Source organism: Centruroides vittatus, unplaced genomic scaffold, assembly GCF_030686945.1.
Source record: "Centruroides vittatus isolate TY-2023 unplaced genomic scaffold, ASM3068694v2 contig_634, whole genome shotgun sequence".
Classification (NCBI taxonomy): domain Eukaryota; kingdom Metazoa; phylum Arthropoda; class Arachnida; order Scorpiones; family Buthidae; genus Centruroides; species Centruroides vittatus.
The window spans coordinates 459575-482064 of NW_027122389.1; the positions used below are offsets into that span (position 1 = coordinate 459575).

The 22490-nt window shown below is 33.6% G+C and overlaps 1 protein-coding gene across 1 annotated transcript in view; it reads left to right on the top strand.

Moving 5' to 3' along the window:
* The window catches only part of LOC136979746 (terminal nucleotidyltransferase 4B-like), an 88325-nt gene that overhangs the window by 16389 nt on the left and 49446 nt on the right, over positions 1-22490 (top strand). The window lies entirely within an intron of this gene.

Sequence of the window (22490 nt, forward strand, 5' to 3'; positions counted from 1 at the left end):
TACAATGTAAAAACTCACTACCTTGATTTTCACTCAACTGATTTTTTAGAAAAATGAACGTTTTTGGTCTACTAAGACTTGCTTCAGGTGAAAAATTTTAAACAGATGGAACTTCTAAAGTTTTGATGTTCTAATATGTGAAACACAGAAAAGCTGTCACGTAAATTCGAATTTAAAACTTCCAAAATCTACCAATAGGATGCTCCAAGTGTAGAAGTCCTAAAACCTTTTTTCATAATTACATATCAAAGAGGGCCTGCCACACTTGTGAAATGCACCTTTCCTCTTCAAAGTTTATACATTGTTCCTGCTTCTCTGCTTTAAAAATCTCAAGTGTTGCTAGTACTTTGAGTTGGTCCATGTTTGCTGTTGTTTGCCATTCTAATTAATGTAGCACGTTGTAAATCAGATTTAACTTTTTTGTACTTCTCATATCGAGAGGGCAGTAGGTCTCCCTGTATCTATATCGGCTCCATGTTTTGTTAAGCATTTTCTGAGTGATCTCCAGTTTGCATTGGTACGTTCATTTTTCTGGAAAATCAGCTGGATGAGTATCAAGGTAGTGAGTTTTTGCATTATAGTATAGCCCAGTTTCTGGAGAAGTTTTGTTTTATTTATTACAGTTCTGGGCCACATGTGGGTTGTGGGTTGGACAGCCCTGCCTTAGGAGAACCACCTAGATCCCAGATTTTTCATGTGTAAGAAGGAGATCTCTATCATTGGAAAGAATAGATTGAAAGTGGTGAAGATATGGATAAAAATTAATTGAGTAAAGAGAGTAATTTTTAAAGAGATATTTTCAATAAATGGTATGGATACCTTAGTGAACAGTTTTTTGGATACTGTACATATATTGCGAAGAGGAAATTGGAAAATTCTGGTTAGTATAAATTCAAAGTTGTTGCTAGGATATTCTACCTGTGACAAAGCACGTTTTACAATGTCAAGTTCATTGTTTAGAGTCATAATAGAGTTCATTGAGCTGTAAGCTCTATAGATGTATTAACTAATGGTTTGATTTTTGTATCCATCAGTGTGGTATAACCAGAATGGAATAATAAAAGTTGCTAACCCAAACTTGGGTAGATATTAAAGTGAAGCATGTCATCAACCTATTTATTTACATATCTATTAAAAAACATAATGAAACTAGACTTTGAAGAGAACATGATTTGAAAAAAACAAAATTAACCAAACCAGAGAGAAAGTTAATGAATTTATGTAAAATATAATCTCTAAAAGCAATTATAAGTCACTTGTCATTTTTATTTGAATGGTGCTTAAATTATTTATAATATGAAACCTTAAGTTTTGTTTGTTGTATTATTTAATAACATATTCATAAATAAATTTAAAATTACTCATTTAATTGTAATTAGCTGATATTAAGTAGAGAAAACACTTATATGGACTAGACTTTCAGACTAGAATTTACTATTTCTCTATACATACATAGTGTGTAATGTTTTTGTCATTTTTTATGTAGTTGTAAATCTGTTCTGATGAGACATCACATTATAATGAAACTAGAATTTATTACAGTTTAAATCTTGAATAGTACTTTAATTTTGCAACAGAGTTATTAATAGGTTTACCAGACGTCCCGTTTTGACCGGGATTGTCCCGGTTTGACAATAGTCGTCCCGGCCAGTTTGTCATTTTGTCCCGGTTATTTGGTAAAATTTTAAAAGTGCCAAATATACAAGAAGCAAAAATAGCGCAGTTTCGAGTAAAATGGCGATTTGGCAATTACCACTCTGTTACACTCACTGTTGCCAATCTGAATATTTCGTATCTACATTTAAGTACTTTTAATGTTGTCTAGATGTTTTTCCCAAATTGATAGCATATGGCCCAATGGATTTAGTTGTTTCGTTTTTTCACAGAATTTATAATAGACGTAGCCTAGGAGATCCAGATATTTTTATTTTTATTTCATTTTTTTGGATATTTTGTTTCAATTAGAGTTGGCAACATTGAAACTTACACTAGCCACGTCATTGCTGCGTGTGTCATATCTTAGTCGAGTTCAGATTGCTGGTCGGCATTTTGCAATTATTTCGTACTTTACATTAAGTTCATTTAATCTCTAAAATGCCAAAAAGAAACCATGTTTTTACTGATGATTGAAAAAAGGCTGTGGTCATATTGACCAAGTGAAATATGAACTGTGCTTTTGAGAATTTTCAGTAACTCATGGTGGGCATTCAAACATTAAAAATCACTCAAAATGTGCAAAACATAAGGCAAGCAATAGGAACTTCCTCAAATGTATTGTCATATTTTAAATTTACCAAATTAAGTGACAAAGAATTTTTAAAAAGTTCACACTAGTAATAAATATTAATAACTTAACTGAACTAAACATATATTATTATTATTAAAAATTGCTTTTAACTTGTTTTTGTTAACAACTACTTTATTTAGCCTTTTCAATCAGATATTTATCCCAGTAGGCTTAATTTTCTGTTCAGAGTATTTTCTCAAAATTGTCCCGGTTTGAGAAAAATATATTATGGTAAGCCTAGTTATTAAAAATAGTACAATGGAATTTTTGATTAATTTTAAAATTGACTTACAGAGTTAAAAAGACTTACTAAGGTACACGGTCTTCTCCTGAGGGAAGCATTTTTTTACTCGATCCCAGCAAATCAAGTACCAATATGGCACTTGCACTCCCTGGAATAGAGTAAAAAAAATGCTTCAAATTACAATTGTAAAAGTAATAGAGATATGTTATCTTACACAACAGACCATGGAATGCTTTGATTTTGTACTGTATTCTATAATCTACTTATTTAAAAAAAAACCCAAAAAATTAAATAGTTAAATAATTAAATAGTAAAATTTTTTCACGCAAATTACACCGGTAACAGGTTCGGTATTTAGTATTTCATCCCCGGTGTCAGAGTGAAGAGTAATTTTAGTTAAATAACAGTTTATTGATATAGTTATTTCCTCTCCTGGAAATTTTTCTGCAGATGCCCATGCTGAGGTAAATTAATTTTACTGCTTATTTCAAATTTTGTTCTGATATAATATCAATTCAAGCTTTTAAAAAGAATTATCTTTTGAAATTTTCCCATATACAGTAGAATCTCATTTTAATGGATTTTTTTCTCCAGGTCCCACCAAATCAATGCAATTGATTCTCTTTTTAGCAGATCTGTAACTCAGAATAATGGATTTTTTTCCCTAGCTCCATCTTTAGTAAACATCATATTTTTTTCAACCTTTATTAATTAATAATTGGATGTTTCTGGATATTGAATTCAAAAAATACATTGCCACTGTGCAAACTAAGCACATAATTGTCACGGTTCTCAAAGCTAACATTGCAGCCATGCGTTTATGCCCTCCCGTAGATCATCGATTAGTGGAAGGAAACTACTGGCTTAACACTTCCAGATATGCATGTACAGTACATGCAACGAAGGTGTGCTGCACCTTTGTTGAGACACATGTTCAGAAATAATGCACCTTGAAATCATGCTCACCTAACAATAACATTTTGTACTGATGATGCCACCAAAAGCTCAGAAACATTGCATCATCAAAGCAAACCAAGATGGACAAAGTTTTTTTTAACATATGGTGAAGTGCTAATGATCATATGTACTTTGTTGCCTTTTGGCCTATAATGTATACGGTTTCTGTCAGCTTTGTTATGGCATAATGTATGATCTTGTAATATACAGGGTGTCCCAAAAAGATGTACTCAGTCTTTGATTGTCAAATATATAAATGTTTTTTTGTAAATAGACGTGTGTTGACAAACACACAGTCCTAAGAAGTTAAATCAATAGACAAATAAATAAATACATTAATTTAAAACCTATTACTAAATTAAAAAAACATATTATTAATTGTCTATCAAAGAGTGAGTACATCTTTTTGGGACACCCTGTACAGGTTTATATAAAATAAAGAACAGAAATCTCAAGAGACTGAATAATTTTAAGTACAGGTGTTTCTTACGTAGGGGGTTTAAAAACCGAAAATTTTTCAAAAAATGGATATTTTCCCGGTAGTGCAAGAAATCCGTTGTTTGCGATATAACGGATTTTTAGAACAACGGACAATTTTCGGTGCCCCGAGCGATCCATTAAAACAAAATTCTAATGTAATTATATCATTAATATTTAATTTACAATTTAAACTGCATCCTCCTTATTGTTGCAAAATTTTGTGTTTGTATTTGATCAAATCCAGTGCATTTTTTATAGTCTACTTATAAGTTCAGTTTAACTTACTACAGTCCAAAAAATATTGACACCTGCTTAGACATTCATACAAGACAATCTTTTAACATTTATTGTTGTATCAGTTTTTAATCATCATGTAACGTAGTGATAAAAACTTCTGGTTAAATTTTTAAATTGATATATTATAATTCTTTCTATAATTGCTATCTATTTTTCCTTTTGTCCCATCTCCATGGCAACATATATTTTTATTGTTAGATATATTCTTGAAGACAGACAAAAGCCAGAAAATGTTAAAATTCATTACTTTTTTCATTATTTAGCTGAAATAAGCATATTTCATTTTTCATGGAGTACATTTAGAAAAAAATTAAAAACTGTAATTTTAAAACTTTAATAATGGTGATAATTTGTTAGAAAATTTCTTTACATAAACATAAAAAATAATGTTGAGTAAAATTTTCAGTTTTGGTCTAATTGTTTATTACTTAACTTAATCTCTAAATTTCTTTGTTGATTTGTTACTTCGAAAATTTGATAAAATTAAGAATAAAATTAAAATATTCAGTTTATTTTTTCATATAAATGAATAAGTATTTACAAAAATATGCTAATGAATCAAAATATTGTTTGTTGTAAATCTCAAAAGTATTATTTACTACAACTGATTGTTTATTAAATTGACTTCAAAAGTACAAAATTATTATAAGAGACAAATGTCTTTTTTTGTTTGAATCTCCTTTTCCTAAATACATGTGCCAAAGTTAAATCAGATTTGAACCAGAAAACATCTAAACTTTTAATATAAATTTTTTCAAGCCAGTTTTTAATTTATGATTACTTTGTTTTTTAGTCTTTTTCCATTTTTAACAAATTTAAGTAGAAGTCAGTTATACTGAATTTTTCTATTTATTCTGTATTTGTTTATAGTTTTTGCACTAGTATTCAGCATAATTTTAATATCAATACATCTTTATCTCTTTCAAATTTGTTTATATTATCAACACAGGCTTTTATTATCTCATCATTAATTTGATTACAATCATTTATAAACAATATTTTAGATTTGTTTCATAGATTTAATGTTTCTGGAATAATTTGTTCATAGAGCAATATCTTGCAGTCATTGAAATGATTTACACAAAATTCAGCAATTCGTGTTACAATTACATAATTGTTTAAGAAATAATTAGTTTTAATGATTGAATATTAAAATAATCTAAACTGATGATCTTAAAAGAATCTAAATAGAATAGTGGTTCTCAACTCTTCTGAGAACATAGAACACTGTTCATATACTTTTTAGTATATGAAGCATTCTTCTCTGTACACCATATCATCTGGTTAAATGAAAGAGGGGGGAGGACTCCTGGTATCACTCAGAGGTACGACCAGGAGGGGGAAAAGAGATGAAGGAAGAGGGAGAGTGTTGAAGGCAAGGGGATGAGATTGGGTCAGGAGAAAGATGAGTTCATGGGCACCTGCATTGCATTTATTAAAGCAAAAAACAATTACAAAGTTGAAAACAGTGGTGGTTATGAGTTCAAAATATGTATAAGTACAAAAATACATAGGATAGGCACGACAAAGTAAACAACAATACCCGGTTCAGAAGCGTACACTGCGAGTGATGTGGTAGCTCTGTTGTATCTTATATCCGCCTTGTGCTCTTTAACCTTGGCTTCCATAGAGCGTTTCGTTGATCCTATGTATGATCTTGTAATATACAGGGCACAAAGTAACAACCAAAGTACGGAGGTGGAGAGAATACCCATCACATATAACCCGACCTTGAAATCCATATACGAGTCTATCGCCAGGAGACGTAAGGTCACCGTTGCTTACAGGAGAGGCCCAACTGTTTACAGTTTGTTACGTAACGGAAAGGACCCATCTGACCCGAATAGAATGGCAGGCGTATACCGAATCCTGATAAAGGACGAGAGATTTAATAGGGATCTGATCTACATAGGATCAACGAAACGCTCTATGGAAGCCAGGGTTAAAGAGCACAAGGCGGATATAAGATACAACAGAGCTACTACGTCTCTCGCAGTGTACGCTTCTGAACCGGGCATTAATGTGGACTTTGAGGGGGCCACGCTAATAACCAAAACAACTCAGATGGAACACCTCAAATGGCTGGAAGCGATAGAGATAAACAACTATACATAGTAAACCGCGTACCATCATGAATACTGATTACATAGAGAATACAGTTTGGAATACAATAATGGAACTACAATGGCAAATATAAATAACATTAGTAATGAACTAAACAGCAAAGGGGTGAATACATTAGAGCAAAAATTGACAAATATAGAATGTAGAACTACAGATATGACATTACAACGGGGAATGTAATATAAGTGGGCTGAAATGGTGAACAGAAGGCCATGAGCAGGACATGAAGACAAAACAAAGTGGCCACAAGAACCCGAACAGGCGGATAAACGCTGTGGTGTGGGATACAACTAGGTGGGATGATGGTCATCATTGTTGATTGTGCGTCTGCTGCCTGATGAGTTGAGAACCACAGTCTTTGAGAGAAAGCTCTCCAGTTTATGGTAAATGTCCTTGTTCTCGAGGAGAACGTTGGGGGCGCATGGTCAGTTGAACTCAGCATGCAGTACACTTCCGATGAGAAAGTCCCTGGTGTGATCAAAGATCTTGCAGTCAAAGAGGAATCTTGTCCTAGATCGAGGTGTTGTCACAATGGCAGACATCGTTGCCTTGGATGTGGAACCATTTTAAATAAGCACCAAAGTTGCCATGACCAGTGAGTAACTGAGTCAGAGCAAAGTAGGGAATGAAGTACTTCCATTGGAGGTGATGATGAACACTGGGAATAAAGTTGTAGGTCGTCCTACCACTATTGCCTTCGTCCCATTCTTGCTGCCCTTGCTGCAAGGCGAGCTGATAGTTCCAGAGTTTGATTGAGGATAGCGGGATCCTATTGTAGCTTGTTGGGAGAGAGGAGGTGGCTGCAGACTTAGCAAGACAGTCCGCTGCCTCGTTGCCGGCAACACCTGAGTGACCCCTCACCCACTTGAAGTGAACGTTGTGGCCATGAGTGTTAGAAGAAAGATGACGGTGAATCCGAAGGACGTTGTTGTTATAATGTTGGATCTTGGTTGTCTTTAAGACTAGTAAAGTTTAAGAACTATTTATTATAAACTATTAATTAAATACATTACAAGTGGACATACACGTGGTGAGTTATATGACAGAGGACTGACAACCGATGCTCTTGTTGGCCGCTGGTGTCACCACCAGTACATATCGTAACACGCCCCCTTTTTTTGAAAATACAAACATTAACAATATAGTGTGTTTACAAATTTTATGGACTTTCATCATTCTCACTAAAGGTAAATCTGGGAGGCTTATTTATCTGCCTGCCAGAGCAGGTTCTCAGAACTTGGGGTTGTGCTGAGACAGGTTCAGTTATTTTGTCAGGTTCTGCTTGACTGTTTGCCTGCTCAAGAGTAATTGTACTAGATATAGGCATGCTGTTAACTGTATCTTTTATTTTCCAAGTTGGCATTTCTGTTGTTCTGGGAGTCTTCAATAAATGATGTCTGTTTCTTCTATAGTGAATTCCATCTGGTGTTGTAATGACGTATGTTCTAGGCATTGGACCAACTTTGACAACAGAAGCAGGTGACCAAGGTTCTTTCTATAGTATACTTCATCAACTTCCTTTAAAGGAGATAAGACTTTAGTGTGCTGGTCATAATAGGTTTTTGCTTTACTCACTTCTTCTGCACGGATTTTATTGTAATGTTGTATATCTATGACTCTTGGCCTCAACACAGTTTCACTGACAGGGAGTTTCATTCTCAGTGCTCTAGACATCAGAAGTTGTACTGCAGAATATCCACAAGGCAAAGGCGTATTTCTACATTGGAGCATTGCAATGTATGGATCCGAATTATTTTCACGACACTTATTAAAAAGATGTTTTAATAGTGCCAACAGCTCTTTCGACAAGACCATTGCTCTTGGGATAGTGTGGACTTTACGTTCTGTGAGTTATGTCCCAACACTTTAGGAAAAACCTAAATTCTTCCGAATTGAAAGGTGGACCATTATCAGAAACGATGACTGCAGGAATTCCATGACGTGAAAAGATTGCTTTTAGATTTGTTATGACCAGTTTAGCATTATTAGAACTGACTGAGACTAATTCAAAATATTTAGAAAAATAGTGTATGACTAGCAAATAAATAATAATATTATAATAAAAAAAATCTATGCCTACTTTTTGCCATGGCAAGTCGACATGCTCATGTGGAATAAGAGGCTTTTTATTGTTTGCTCTTCTAAATTTAATGCAGGCGTGACATTGCTCTACTTTGTTTTTTATATCGACATTTAAGTTTGGCCAATATACAACACTTCTTGCTTGTCTTTGGCATTTTTCGATGCCTAAATGATCTTCATGAATAATGTCTACTATTTTGGGAACGAAGACTTAAAAGAATTACAAGTAGACGACCTTTAAACATAAGTTAGTATTAATCCTCATAGGAGGACGTGGGTTCAAACCCCACTTCTGACACCACGTTATAATGTTGGATCTTGGTTGTCTTTAAGACTAGTAAAGTTTAAGAACTATTTATTATAAACTATTAATTGAATACATTACAAGTGGACATACACATGGTGAGTTATATGACAGACGACTGACGACCAATGCTCTTGTTGGCCGCTGGTGTTGCCACCGATACACATCGTAACAGTTGTCTCCTCTGTTTCAGAGTCCAGTAATAGAGCGGATGGCGGTAATGTTGTCAGAGTAAACAGAAATAGTCTTATTACGCGGGAACCAGTCAACAAAAATATAGTCAATAGCCTTGGTAATAGCAAGGATTTTAGCCTGTGAGACTGAACAGTAAGGTCCCAGCTTGAAGATAGACCTGTGAGAGTCTCCAGTTTGATAGTTGTAAAGCACAAAAGCTGCTCCCACCTTATCATCGTCTTTGGATCCATCTGTATAGATGGAGATGTCACAGTTTCCTTCATGAAGTAAGATGTCACTATTTAGAGTGGGGTAGTCTTGAATCGTATTAGGTTCAGTGTTCTTTAAGTCAATTCCAAAGGTGAGGATGTCGTTCTTTAAGTGGTTAAGATCCACAACGATGATGTTTCTGTTGTCGTTGCAAGAGTGATCGTTGATGAACAGATTGTTAATTTTCCAGATCCTAGAGGCCATTCTAGCCTTGATGTACACTGGGAGTAGGCCAGCGATGACCAGTAGGGCAGAGGTAGGGCCATCCAGTAGGCTCTACAGTTTCTGTACACCATATCAGATTCCTGATGTCGATGACACCTGGCGTAGGTTAGTAAATAAATAGTAATGTGCCGAGGTGTATCTAGGGAAAGTTACATCCAGAATGGTTTCCCATTGTCTTCTCTGGGGCGCAAGGTTACGCGAGGGGAAATGCTTTCCAGGAGGGAGTAAGAGAAACTGGCCCTTATTCAGGTGTTACAAACATGGAGAAAACATGGAAAACTCCACATGTCCAGCCCGTCCTAGTGCAGCACGAACCCACGACCGAACTCCCAGTGTTTAGTGACAGAACTGCTCGGCCACTGGTGGGCTATATGAAGCATTAGCATCAATATACTCAAAAATTGATAATTAATTAAAAGTTTACTATACTCACAAAACAATGAAGCAATAAAGTAACATGTTATAGTATTACTTGTAGACAATTTGAATTTGACATTTGAATAAATTTATAATAAAAAAGAAATTTTAAAGTTTTATCTGGAACACTTGTGTTCTGTGGAATATGGGTTGAGAGCCACTGAAATAGAGGATTGAACACAATGTATGGCTTTTCTCCATCTGTCTATAGCTAACATAGCATCTATCTATCTACTGAATTTTGTTCAGTTGTTTTATATTTTCAAACTATTTCTTCTTTATTCACCTATTTTCCTATTTGGATGTTCGAGAGAGTTATCGAGAGAAAAGAATACAGTAGAGTGTCGTTAATTGGAACCCCGGTAATCGGAACGATTTTCAGTCGGATTGTGTCGTGCCGAATCGAACGTTTTTGATACTAGATTTACTTCTAAAGTATAATTTTCATGTTTTTATATTCTTCAATATATTTATTTTGTTCGTACAAAATGAAGAAATAATTTTTAACGATACGATAGCCTCGATTATTATTATAAAAATTTTCATTGGGCTTAAAATCGACGAAAATTCAACACGAAGCGACACGCAACGAAGAAAAATTTGAACATCGGACAGGTTAATATATTTTTTTGTACATAATCGGTAATCCAAACAAATCACTAATCTGAACAACCCCAGTCCCAAATTGATTCCGATTAACGACTCTCTACTGTATCTTCTTTTATCTCAATAATTCTCTAAGCAAAGGAAAATATAAAATTCAACATATTATAAAATAATCAACCAACAGCCAAATTAATCGGGCAGAAATTATGCTACAATTTGTAGAAATTTGTAGCATAATTTTTGCCCGATTAATTCGCCTGTTGGTTGGTTTATTATTAATACATCAGGTTCTTGGGATGTTTATATATTATAAAATATATTTATTTATTTTATTTTGATTTGAAGACAATGTTTATGTCAAAGGAAAGTTTGTTTTCGGTAAAGCATATCTGTATATATTGTATGTCAAATTTAGGTTACTGCAATATGAGAGATACAAGGAGTATCACACTTCTTTATTACTTTTTATTAGAATATAATCAAAAATAAATTGAATACATATGAATTTCCTTAATGTATCATTTTCAATAATTTGCTAATAATTGTTTGCTTTATGAACTTGGGTTTGATTTATGTTTAAGTGGAAGTTAAGAAGTTATTTTTGATTAATGAATGTATTTCTTCTCATTAGGGTTTTGTTATTTTGATAAAAAATATATCGTTTCTTGACAATTTTTAAATTGTAAACTATAGAATATAAGAATTATGAAGTTTATAAGAACATAAATTATTTTTGATTTGAATTGTAATAAATTGTTTATCTGTTCTAACAGAAATGAACATTTTTTTACAAATACAGTTTTTTGATACACATTAAATCAAATTCTTGTTTTATGAAAAAATTAATTTCAAATGAAGAATATATTGAAAGGTTGTTAATGTTAGGTAATAGTCAAATATTTTAGTTTGTCTTTTTTATTATGTAAATAAATATTCATAAAACTAAAGTAAATCCAAAATTATGAAGTAAAAATGTGATATTACTTATTTATGTTAATAAGAATACTTTCCTTATCTTGTTTACTTAGATACTGAAATGTGTGTGTTTTTTGAACTTGACCTTATATTTAGTGACAAGTTTGCATGTTCTATATATCATACTGTATTTAATTAATGAAATTTGATCTGATTACGAGTTCCCCCGTATATTTAAATCTGAAAATGCTTTGAATTGAAAAGATAAGTTACACATAGATTTAAAATGAACTTTACTTAAACCAAATAACCGGAGCAAAAATGTTCTACTATTGCAAACGTTTTCGACATCCCTTCTGGGCTCTTCTTTGGGCTTTTACGTAAATCTGTTGCAAGCTGTTCATTCAGTTTTCAAATTTCAATTTAGAAGGCATTTGATTTCTGATTCAAAATGCGCACGTATTCCAAGATATTTCAAATATCGTATATTATATTGACATGACCACCTTATGTATCCGAGAACTAATATTTATTATCCTACAAACGTTTTCTACCTGCTCCACAGATCATCCTCAGGTATTTTTGAAATGTTTGGAATGTTTCTTTGTATCAGTTCTAGTTTGAATGTTTATTATATGGACCGAGTGCATGCTGTATAACGTATGCTGGGTTATTATCAATCATATACTTCCATGCTGTTGGTAAATTTCTGGCATCTTTATAGTTCAAACATTTTCCTGTACTGCCAGATCTATATATTTCAAATTTTTCTAAAGTCATTGTTACAGATAGTGAGTGCACTTGTCTAATAATCCTAGCTTCATTCCAATCAATCACCGAACCTTCAGTTTGTGCTATTTTGGATAGTGCTGTATTGTAGTGCCCTTTACTTATATCATACACATGTTCCTTAAGCCTTTTATTCAACTTCCTGGTGGTGACACCAATATATTCTTTATTTAGCCCTAGTTGATCATTTTTGTATGGTATTCTGTACACTCCAGACTGCTGCTCCTATTTTATCCTAGCCTTGTCGTTTCTAAGTAGACTATAAATCATGGGAGCCTGTTTATATATTAATCTTATACTCTTGTAGTTGGCTGCTTCCTTTATGATACTGGACATTCTTCTGCTATATGTGAATTTAGTAATTTCTTTGTTTGTATTCTCTTTTGCCTTCTTTTTATTAGGTACCGAGTACGATCTTATTAACTTTTCGACGATCTCTGTTTTAAATCCTAAGGATCCAGCAATGATTCTGATCCTATTTAACTTTTACTACCTGTTGTATATGTTAGAGCAGTAATTAAATGCTCTTCTAATAAGAGCCCTAAATGCTGACAGTTTGTAAATAGGGGATCATTGTATAAAGAAGGAATGTACAATGGGTCGTGTGTAGGTTTAATGTATACCTTAGTTGTCAAGGAACCATTTTCAAATGTAATGTTAATGTCTAAAAAATGCACTCCATTTACTAAGTTGTTCTAATTTTAGTTTTAAGCCATCCTCATTGGAATTTATCTCATTCAAAAAACGCTGTATTCTTCTGTCATTCTTCCATAAAATGAATACATCATCTACGTATCTTTTGTATAAGATTATTTCATCTTTAAAATTTCTAACTGTAATCTGTTCTAATCTATGTAGAACTAATTCACAAAGTAACCCGGACATAGGGCTGCCCACGGGCACACCTTTCCTTTGTTTATATATTTTGCCTTCAAAGCTGAAGAATGACTGGAAACATATCAAGTCAGCAAGCATCCTCATATCTTCAGGGTAGGCCATCACACCTGGGTTTAATATGCATAAGGTGTCCATTAAGGCATGATAACACGTATTTAGTTTTATTGACGGATATAGATTTTCAAAGTCCACGATTGTACCAATCTCTTCATCTATTAAATATATGTTTTGGAGTTCATTAACGAAGCTTAGTGGGTTCTTCGTGACAAAATGTTTATTTTCCATGCATTCCGATAAATGTCCACGGAGGTGCTTTTCAAGTTTATATGTTGGTCCTTTACACTTTTCGACTGCAGATCCGATCTGCTTGTTACTCTTGTGCGTTTTTGCGAATCCGAACAGTCTAGGTACACTTGGGCCTGCGATACTGGTTCCTTTGAGAAATGGAAAGATAGCGGTAATGGGTGATCTCTCTAATTTTTTGACCTTCTTGTCCAATTTATCAACTATGCCGTGATCTACTCTGAATTTATTATGTCTATCTGATCATTGACCACCGTGGTTTCAAAAATTTGCAATAAAACACTTTTTTATAATAAAAATATAAAATAAAAAGATAATAATATAATAAAATAAAAGATGAAGATCTGATTTGGAAATCGTGTTTTCTTATTAACTCGACAACTGCTTTAACATTAAGGATGATGACTCAGCCAAACATTTCGATAGATTTTTGTTTTAAAAAAATCGTAATGGTTTAAAGATGCTATAGGGAAAATAATTAATATAATTTTTTGTGATGAATTCACAAACAAACAACAATATGAAGCTGAATTTAGCATTTAAAGATGTCATTACTAAATTTTTAGAGAATTATAGTAAAATCTTGAAGCCTGTGAATGTTTAAATTAATTAAATTCCCACAGGCTTCAAGTAATCATCTCAGATACTAGAATTATCTAATGCATATTAAATCATTTTTCCAAGCAATGAATAAATCTTTTATAAGATTTTGGAGAATTTTGATTTTAATTTTCAGAAATGCATTATTTGCTTGCCTATGAAAATTAGTTTTAAAGTTTAAAATTGATCTATTAATGCATAGAAGAATAATAAAGCTGCATTTATTAAAACACTAGCAGATTTTACTTTTTAATGCATGTTTCAAGCATAAGTTGGATTCAAAATTACGAAAAAAATCAAGTTTCATGTTTCTTTAAATATTAATTCGTCGTGTAAAAGTTTAGTAAATTATAGTACTTCCTGTATTAAAGTGATCAGCTTTCGGGCCGTGAAAAGTTGAAAAATCTGAAAAAATGATAAAATATGTTATGAAATAGAATAATAATTGCTGTATGTAACTACCCTAATGAACAGGTGAGATTATGTTAAATTTAAAGAATTAAGTTTATTAAACAAGCTTTTCACTTAGGGAAATAAGCTTTACCAATACAGATAAAAATAAAATCTAATCTGATATCAGCAAAATAAGAAGCCTTTGTTTGTTCTGAACAAGTGAGCACCTGAATAGCCTAAGGCTGAACTGGTAGCCAGTATATAACAAACTGGTTACCAATATAGAAAGAACAATACTAAATGGAAAAGATAAGCTTTTAACTTTTCAAAATATGTAAATATAATGAAGGATGTGAAAGTTATGTTATAATTTTTTTTCTGTAATAAAGGCACAAGTAATGATGTATTTAACAAAGTTTTCATTTTTAAAATGCCAAGAAAGACAAACATCACCAGTAACAATATTTAAAAGTTAATGGAACTTTTATTGTAAATAAAAACAAAGTATGAAAACTGAATTCAAATGTTATTTTTCTGTTTTTATTATTTTTAAACATAATACTTTCTTTGTTTAAACTGTCTAGTATAGTGCACACAATAAGTATATTATAGTATAGTGTCTATAATATGTATCATGATATAAAATAAATTTTTTGTAAGTTTTGTATTTTAAATTTGAACAGTTGAAGCAGTCTGTGAGCAACTACAAATAGCACATAGAGTTCATGATATAAATATTTAGTAAAAATGTTTTAGAATGAAGTAATATATAGAAATGTTTGTTTTACAGAAATTACATTTCAGAGTGAAATTTTTAAATATTTAAAGATTTCATTTCAATAAGTCAATTTTCTTTATAATTTTGACTTTTTGTTTACAGATTTCAGTCTACAAATTTACAATCAAGTCATGAAAGCATTGGGCTTTATTAATTTGAATTGAAAAATTTGACAAAACAAATCAGTAAATCAATAACTTATAAAAGAAAAAATTGTATTATTCTTAAAAATCATGGCAGAAAACAATTTGTATACTTTCTCCTTGTAATTGTTGATTTATCTGCCCAGAAAAATTTTAAAAACCATAAAGGAGCAAAACAGTTAAAGAATAACAAATTAGAACATTTAAAGATCTCAAAGCATTTTTGTTACTTATCGTTTCTTCTGAATTGATTGTATTAATGCCATATTTTGTTTGACAGTATATTTTTAGTAGCTATTTTGATACATAAAGAAACAGGCATTTAAATGTATATAAGCAAATTAAAATTTTATTAAAACACTACACTCATGACACCTTATAAATTTGCAGCCGTGTTTATTCGGTACAAACGAACGTTTTCGGTCGTGTTTAACGACCTTCTTCAGGAAATATCCAAAAAAATCGAACACAATGAAAATCTGCAAAAACAAACAAACTTCGGAACGTTTTTAAAAATATTCTAAAGAGAATTGCGTGCAGGCTTCCGCATATCTGCTTTTCTGAGGTTTACATGTCGCCTGAGCGCCAAGCTGCAGATATTTTACTAGCCTCTCTGAAGTTGATAGATTGTCCTTTCTGGCTTGCTTTGCAGATATGCCAAGCTTCTGTATAACAGAGGTGCTTTATGTTGCGAACTGTTTGTACTAATCTTGCTTGGGCCCATTCAGCTTGGACTTCTTGGGGATCTGCCAGGACGTAAGTCGCCAACGCTGTGCATGGTTGTTCGCTTCTTATATTTCTCTGATGTTCCGCCAGCCTTTCCTTGAGTGATCTTCTGGTGGCTCTGATGTAAAATAGCTTATTTTGCCTCTGTGTGTCCGTAATAGGGATCCTGTAAACCCCCGGAAGGGAGTTAGTGTCCATGGCGTCTTTATCCGCTCTTAGCAGCTGGTATATAGTGGGATTCCGTTTATATATTATTCTTTTGTTTGTGGCAGTTCCTATACGCCTATAGATGCTGCCCAGTTCCGCCCTGTATTCCATCAATGTAAACTCCTCTGTATTTAGGAGGTTTTGCTCCTTATTGCGTGTCGTAATCTTGCTAGTAAAAGCCATAGGACTGATCCCGTTCTTCTGAGCTAGCTTAATGATGTAGTTCATCTCTTCGTTTTTGTCTTGGGTACTACTACAGTGTGTGTGCGCTCGTGCAGCGAGCGCTCGGAATGCTGCGAGTTTGTACGCCGGTGGGTCGTGCGAGTTCCATGGGATAAAGATTGGGTTGTAAGTAGGCTTTCTGTATACCTTAGTACGGAAAGCTCCTTGGCTGTCGAGCTGTATAGATAAATCTAGAAAGTGTATAAGCCTATCATTTTCTTGCTCGAGTTCGATCTCGAGGCCGAATTTGTTATCGTTGATGTCCGTTATGAATTGGTGTAAGTTGGGTTTGACATTCCAGAAAACAACCACATCATCAACGTACCTTGCATATGTTAGGATTTGCGTTGCATATTTTGGCAGGAGTGCATTCTCCAGAGTTCTTAGGACCATCTAGCATAAAGTACCTGCCAGGGGGCTACCCATGGCTACACCCTTCTGTTGCGTGTAAGTGATGCCATTAAAGCTAAAGATGGATGAGAATGTGGTTAGGTGCGCCATCTCTAGTATTTGTTTTCTCTTCTTTTCTGGGGACTTGATCACGGTTAACAGGAAATCCCTTAGATGACAGAAGCATGGTTCCAGCTTGACAGAGGGATACAGAGCCTTGAAGTCTAATACGGTCATATATTTAATTTCTTGCGGGTTCATGTTAGCTATTTTCTGTAGAAGGTCTAGAGGTTGTTTTATGCTGTAAGGGCTCTGGGGTAAATATTTATTAACGAAGCCGTTAACCAACCTTTCTAGTAAGATTGTGGGTGCGCATCCTTTATCTACCACATATTTACAAATATTTATTAACGAAGCCGTTAACCAACCTTTCTAGTAAAATTGTGGGTGCGCATCCTTTATCTACCACATATTTACCCCAGAGCCCTTACAGCATAAAACAACCTCTAGGCCTTCTACAGAAAATGGCTAATATGAACCCGCAAGAAATTAAATATATGACCGTATTAGACTTCAAGGCTCTGTATCCCTCTGTCAAGCTGGAACCATGCTTCTGTCATCTAAGGGATTTCCTGTTAACCGTGATCAAGTCCCCAGAAAAGAAGAGAAAACAAATACTAGAGATGGCGCACCTAACCACATTCTCATCCATCTTTAGCTTTAATGGCATCACTTACACGCAACAGAAGGGTGTAGCCATGGGTAGCCCCCTGGCAGGTACTTTATGCTAGATGGTCCTAAGAACTCTGGAGAATGCACTCCTGCCAAAATATGCAACGCAAATCCTAACATATGCAAGGTACGTTGATGATGTGGTTGTTTTCTGGAATGTCAAACCCAACTTACACCAATTCATAACGGACATCAACGATAACAAATTCGGCCTCGAGATCGAACTCGAGCAAGAAAATGATAAGCTTATACACTTTCTAGATTTATCTATACAGCTCGACAGCCAAGGAGCTTTCCGTACTAAGGTATACAGAAAGCCTACTTACAACCCAATCTTTATCCCATGGAACTCGCACGACCCACCGGCGTACAAACTCGCAGCATTCCGAGCGCTCGCTGCACGAGCGCACACACACTGTAGTAGTACCCAAGACAAAAACGAAGAGATGAACTACATCATTAAGCTAGCTCAGAAGAACGGGATCAGTCCTATGGCTTTTACTAGCAAGATTACGACACGCAATAAGGAGCAAAACCTCCTAAATACAGAGGAGTTTACATTGATGGAATACAGGGCGGAACTGGGCAGCATCTATAGGCGTATAGGAACTGCCACAAACAAAAGAATAATATATAAACGGAATCCCACTATATACCAGCTGCTAAGAGCGGATAAAGACGCCATGGACACTAACTCCCTTCCGGGGGTTTACAGGATCCCTATTACGGACACACAGAGGCAAAATAAGCTATTTTACATCAGAGCCACCAGAAGATCACTCAAGGAAAGGCTGGCGGAACATCAGAGAAATATAAGAAGCGAACAACCATGCACAGCGTTGGCGACTTACGTCCTGGCAGATCCCCAAGAAGTCCAAGCTGAATGGGCCCAAGCAAGATTAGTACAAACAGTTCGCAACATAAAGCACCTCTGTTATACAGAAGCTTGGCATATCTGCAAAGCAAGCCAGAAAGGACAATCTATCAACTTCAGAGAGGCTAGTAAAATATCTGCAGCTTGGCGCTCAGGCGACATGTAAACCTCAGAAAAGCAGATATGCGGAAGCCTGCACGCAATTCTCTTTAGAATATTTTTAAAAACGTTCCGAAGTTTGTTTGTTTTTGCAGATTTTCATTGTGTTCGATTTTTTTGGATATTTCCTGAAGAAGGTCGTTAAACACGACCGAAAACGTTCGTTTGTACCGAATAAACACGGCTGCAAATTTATAAGGTGTCATGAGTGTAGTGTTTTAGTAAGATATGCAGTCTACGATGAGTTAAAATTTTATAGCAAATAAAAGGAAATGCAAAAAATAACACTTGTTCACAGTTAACTTCTACTTTGGCCATCTAGCCATCAAATAGCTAAGGTGGCAACCTACCACTCTGTGGATCCCAGGATCAAATCCAGATGGATTGAAAAACTGTAGGAATTTTTTGGTGGGTCTGTTTGGATATGTCAGGCCCTGTCTCTCACCACCTTTTTGCCCCACTGTTAACTTGCTAAAAAGAGACCTCCTTAGTGTCCATAGGGGGGAAAGAGTTTAAAAAAATCTATTTTTTCACTTTCAAATTTATCATTGCAAATTGTTTTTGTTTCCGGTTAATGTTACCTATGGTTCCGAGATGGCGGCTCGTCTCTGATTCCAGCAAATAGAAGAAGGGAAACAGTGGGGATGCACGTTCTAACCTAATCTAACCTATTCTAATAAATTACCATAATTATTACAAACAAAATTATTAGAATAGGTTAGGTTAGGTTAGGTTAGAATGTGCGTCCCCACTGTTTCCTTGCTGGAATCAGACGAGCTGCCATCTTGGAACCATAGGTAACATTAACCTTGTTTCCTGTTATACTTACTTTTGCACAAGTGGGTTTTGACTTTTATCATCATGACAACTCTAAAATTTGACAAAGATGAATCTTGCAATTATTATGATGATGGTGGAATTCAAACCCAAGTTGTGCTGACAAAAACAAAGATTACTGCCCAAAACTGCTGTAGCGTTTGAAGGTTTTAATAAGTTTCTTTTTTTAATAGTATCCTCTAAGGCAGGGATTATCAACCTTTTTTTCAGTATACTTTTAATAATTTAAAAATTTGGCGGCACACACGGTTACTTCGGGAAGTACTGCAGGACAACCGGTGACGTCATAACAGTGATTTTTAAATGCAGTTGGTTATTTAGGTCACATTTTCTAAACGCCTTGGTAACTACTGGCAGTTATCGGTAACACCAGTTACAATTTCCAACTCACTCTAGGGAGGTAGAACTGATTAAACTACTTGTCTGACATCGCTCACGTATGGATATTTGCAGTGGCAGCACACCTCAAAACTCTCGCGACACAGTGGTTGAGAATCACTGCTCCAAGGTTATATGCCTATGTAGAAGAACTAAATTGGAATTTCTCAATTAGTACCACCTTAATAAAGTATTTCTGATGTCAGTTTATCATATTCATTTACCAGTAAGCTTTGACTCATTACTTCCACATTTACGACATCTTTGTCGTAGAAAAGCAATCAGGAATGTATGACTACAGATTTTTTTTATATTGGTAGTTTTCGGCAAATCACGAAATTCCTGTAAAATAATATCTATTGTTATTTTATAAATAGGATCAATTAAAAGGCAAATTTACTAATAATTAATGTTTTGCATAAATATGAAAACCATTTTTGTTTAATTGGAAATTTTTTAATATGTATAATCTGTATTTAATTAAACAGTTATTTGCAGAAAATACAGTTGTTAGTAATGTTATTTGATTGATAGGAAATGCAGTTTTTAGATTACATTAATTAATAAAGTAGGGTAGATGTACCAGTTCTGGCCAGAAAACAAATTTAACTTAAAAATATAATCACCACATATTCAAATCTGTCCAATGAAACAAACTTTTATTGTTAACTGCGTGAACAGTTAACAATAAAAGTTTGTTTCATTTGTGATTATATTTTTAAGTTAAATTTGTTTTCTGGCCAGAACTGGTACTACACTGGCCAAAACTGGTACATCTACCCTACTTATGATAAAATTACTGCATTTATTGTAATAAACAGTACAGTTGTAAGATGAAAAAGTTAGACATCATCGTCTACAAGTCTTACTGTAAACTGAAAAATTGCATGTTCTATTTTGCATTGTCACTCTTACCTTGTGTTAAAATAAAGTGTATGTTGAGTGTTGCTGTTTTGTTCAAATTATTATAAAGTGAAAAATGTTAGATTTTTTCCATTAATAGTTGTCTTTAAATAATTGCGTCCAATTCATGAAGAATGGAAATAATAGTAGCCCTGTAATAAGCAGTGCAGCTGTAAACGGAGAAAAGTTAGTGTGCAGTTTATTAGAATAAATACAGTAAATATATAACATCATTCAAATTCATTTTGTTGATTCGTGTTCAAATATGATTTTTCTCAAATTTTGTCTTATTATATCAATTTCACGAATAATATTGGGTTGGCTGAAAAGTTTGTTCAATTTTTAAATAAAAGTAAGACACATTTTTCATTTCCACTTATTTTCATCTCTATGCCAAATTACTTAACGTTTAATTATTAGTAGTGGCATTAATGTAGCCCAATATAATTCAGCAATTGTTTGGTATATAACCTATATGCTGCCGTATATGTGTGTATATATTAATATATAGAGGAATAGCACTAAAGTTGGACCCCTGCTCCTTATTATTTAGGAGCAGGGGTCTGAAATACAATATATGGGAGCTGCATTAAGCATCTAGAAGAGCCAGTTTGGCCATCACAGTATTTTAGTATGAATTAAAGAATCCTAAATTTTGCCTTTTTATTAATATGATATTTTAAATTTAAATGTTATACAAATTGATATTTAGAAATATTCATAAATTTAAATAAAAAAGAAAGCATCTTTTAAAAAATGATTTATGTGAATATTTATTAAAATTTTTATAGAAAATTTAATTTCTGTTTGTTTTAAAACAGGTTTCTCAAAACTATTTTTTAATAAAAAACAATTAAATTCTCTTTTTAAATGTTTTACTAAACATGAAACAGATTTTTTACAAATGTAACTTTTCAAAATATTGAAATGGCTGTCAATTATCACTGAACAGTAACTTATTTTCTAAAAACATAGCTTGTGTGTCATTATATTAGCAATTGTTTGTTTCCTCTGGATGTCTTATGGTTAAAATTATATATATAATAAACGTATACCTGCTTACTGAAGAATCAATAAAATAAAACATAAAACCATTAAAACTTCAGCACAAATTCTTTAATATTAAGAAGTTTGTTAAGAGGATTTCCGAAAGTAAGAATTTGCAAATCGTTTATCGACACAATCCAACTATATACAAGCTATTAAGAAATGACAAGATGAATTATGATCGTAACTCCTTAACAGGAATATACTCTATACCGTTAAAGGACCATAGGTTCGACTCTAAACTAGTATATATAGAGGCAACGTTGAGGAATTTAAAAAAGAGGATTAATGAACGTAAGCAGTCGGTGAACAAAACAGTTGATAGTACAGCCCTTGCTAATTATGCCAAGCAACAGGGTATCACAGTTTTTTGGGACCAAGCCTCTATCATCAAAGCTACTAGATCAAAACACGCAATAAAGTTTTTGGAAAAATCGGAAATCCACAGGGTGCAGAAGAGCGCGCATTGCATCAATTATAGGGATGCCGACGGGCTTTCCACTGCTTGGAAGTCTTTTTGTGGCGTGTTGACATAATTGTAGAGTTGCGATAATTCTTGGATCATTTTGTTTACTTTAAGCGTACCGTTAATTTTTTGTATTTATCGCATTTATTAATTTTTGTAGTTTTCGCACTTATTGATTTTTATTGTATAACCAATTATTTAAAATTTAGTTTACGTAATTTTTGTTCAAATTTCACATTCGATTTAAGGAAAGTAACTGATGAT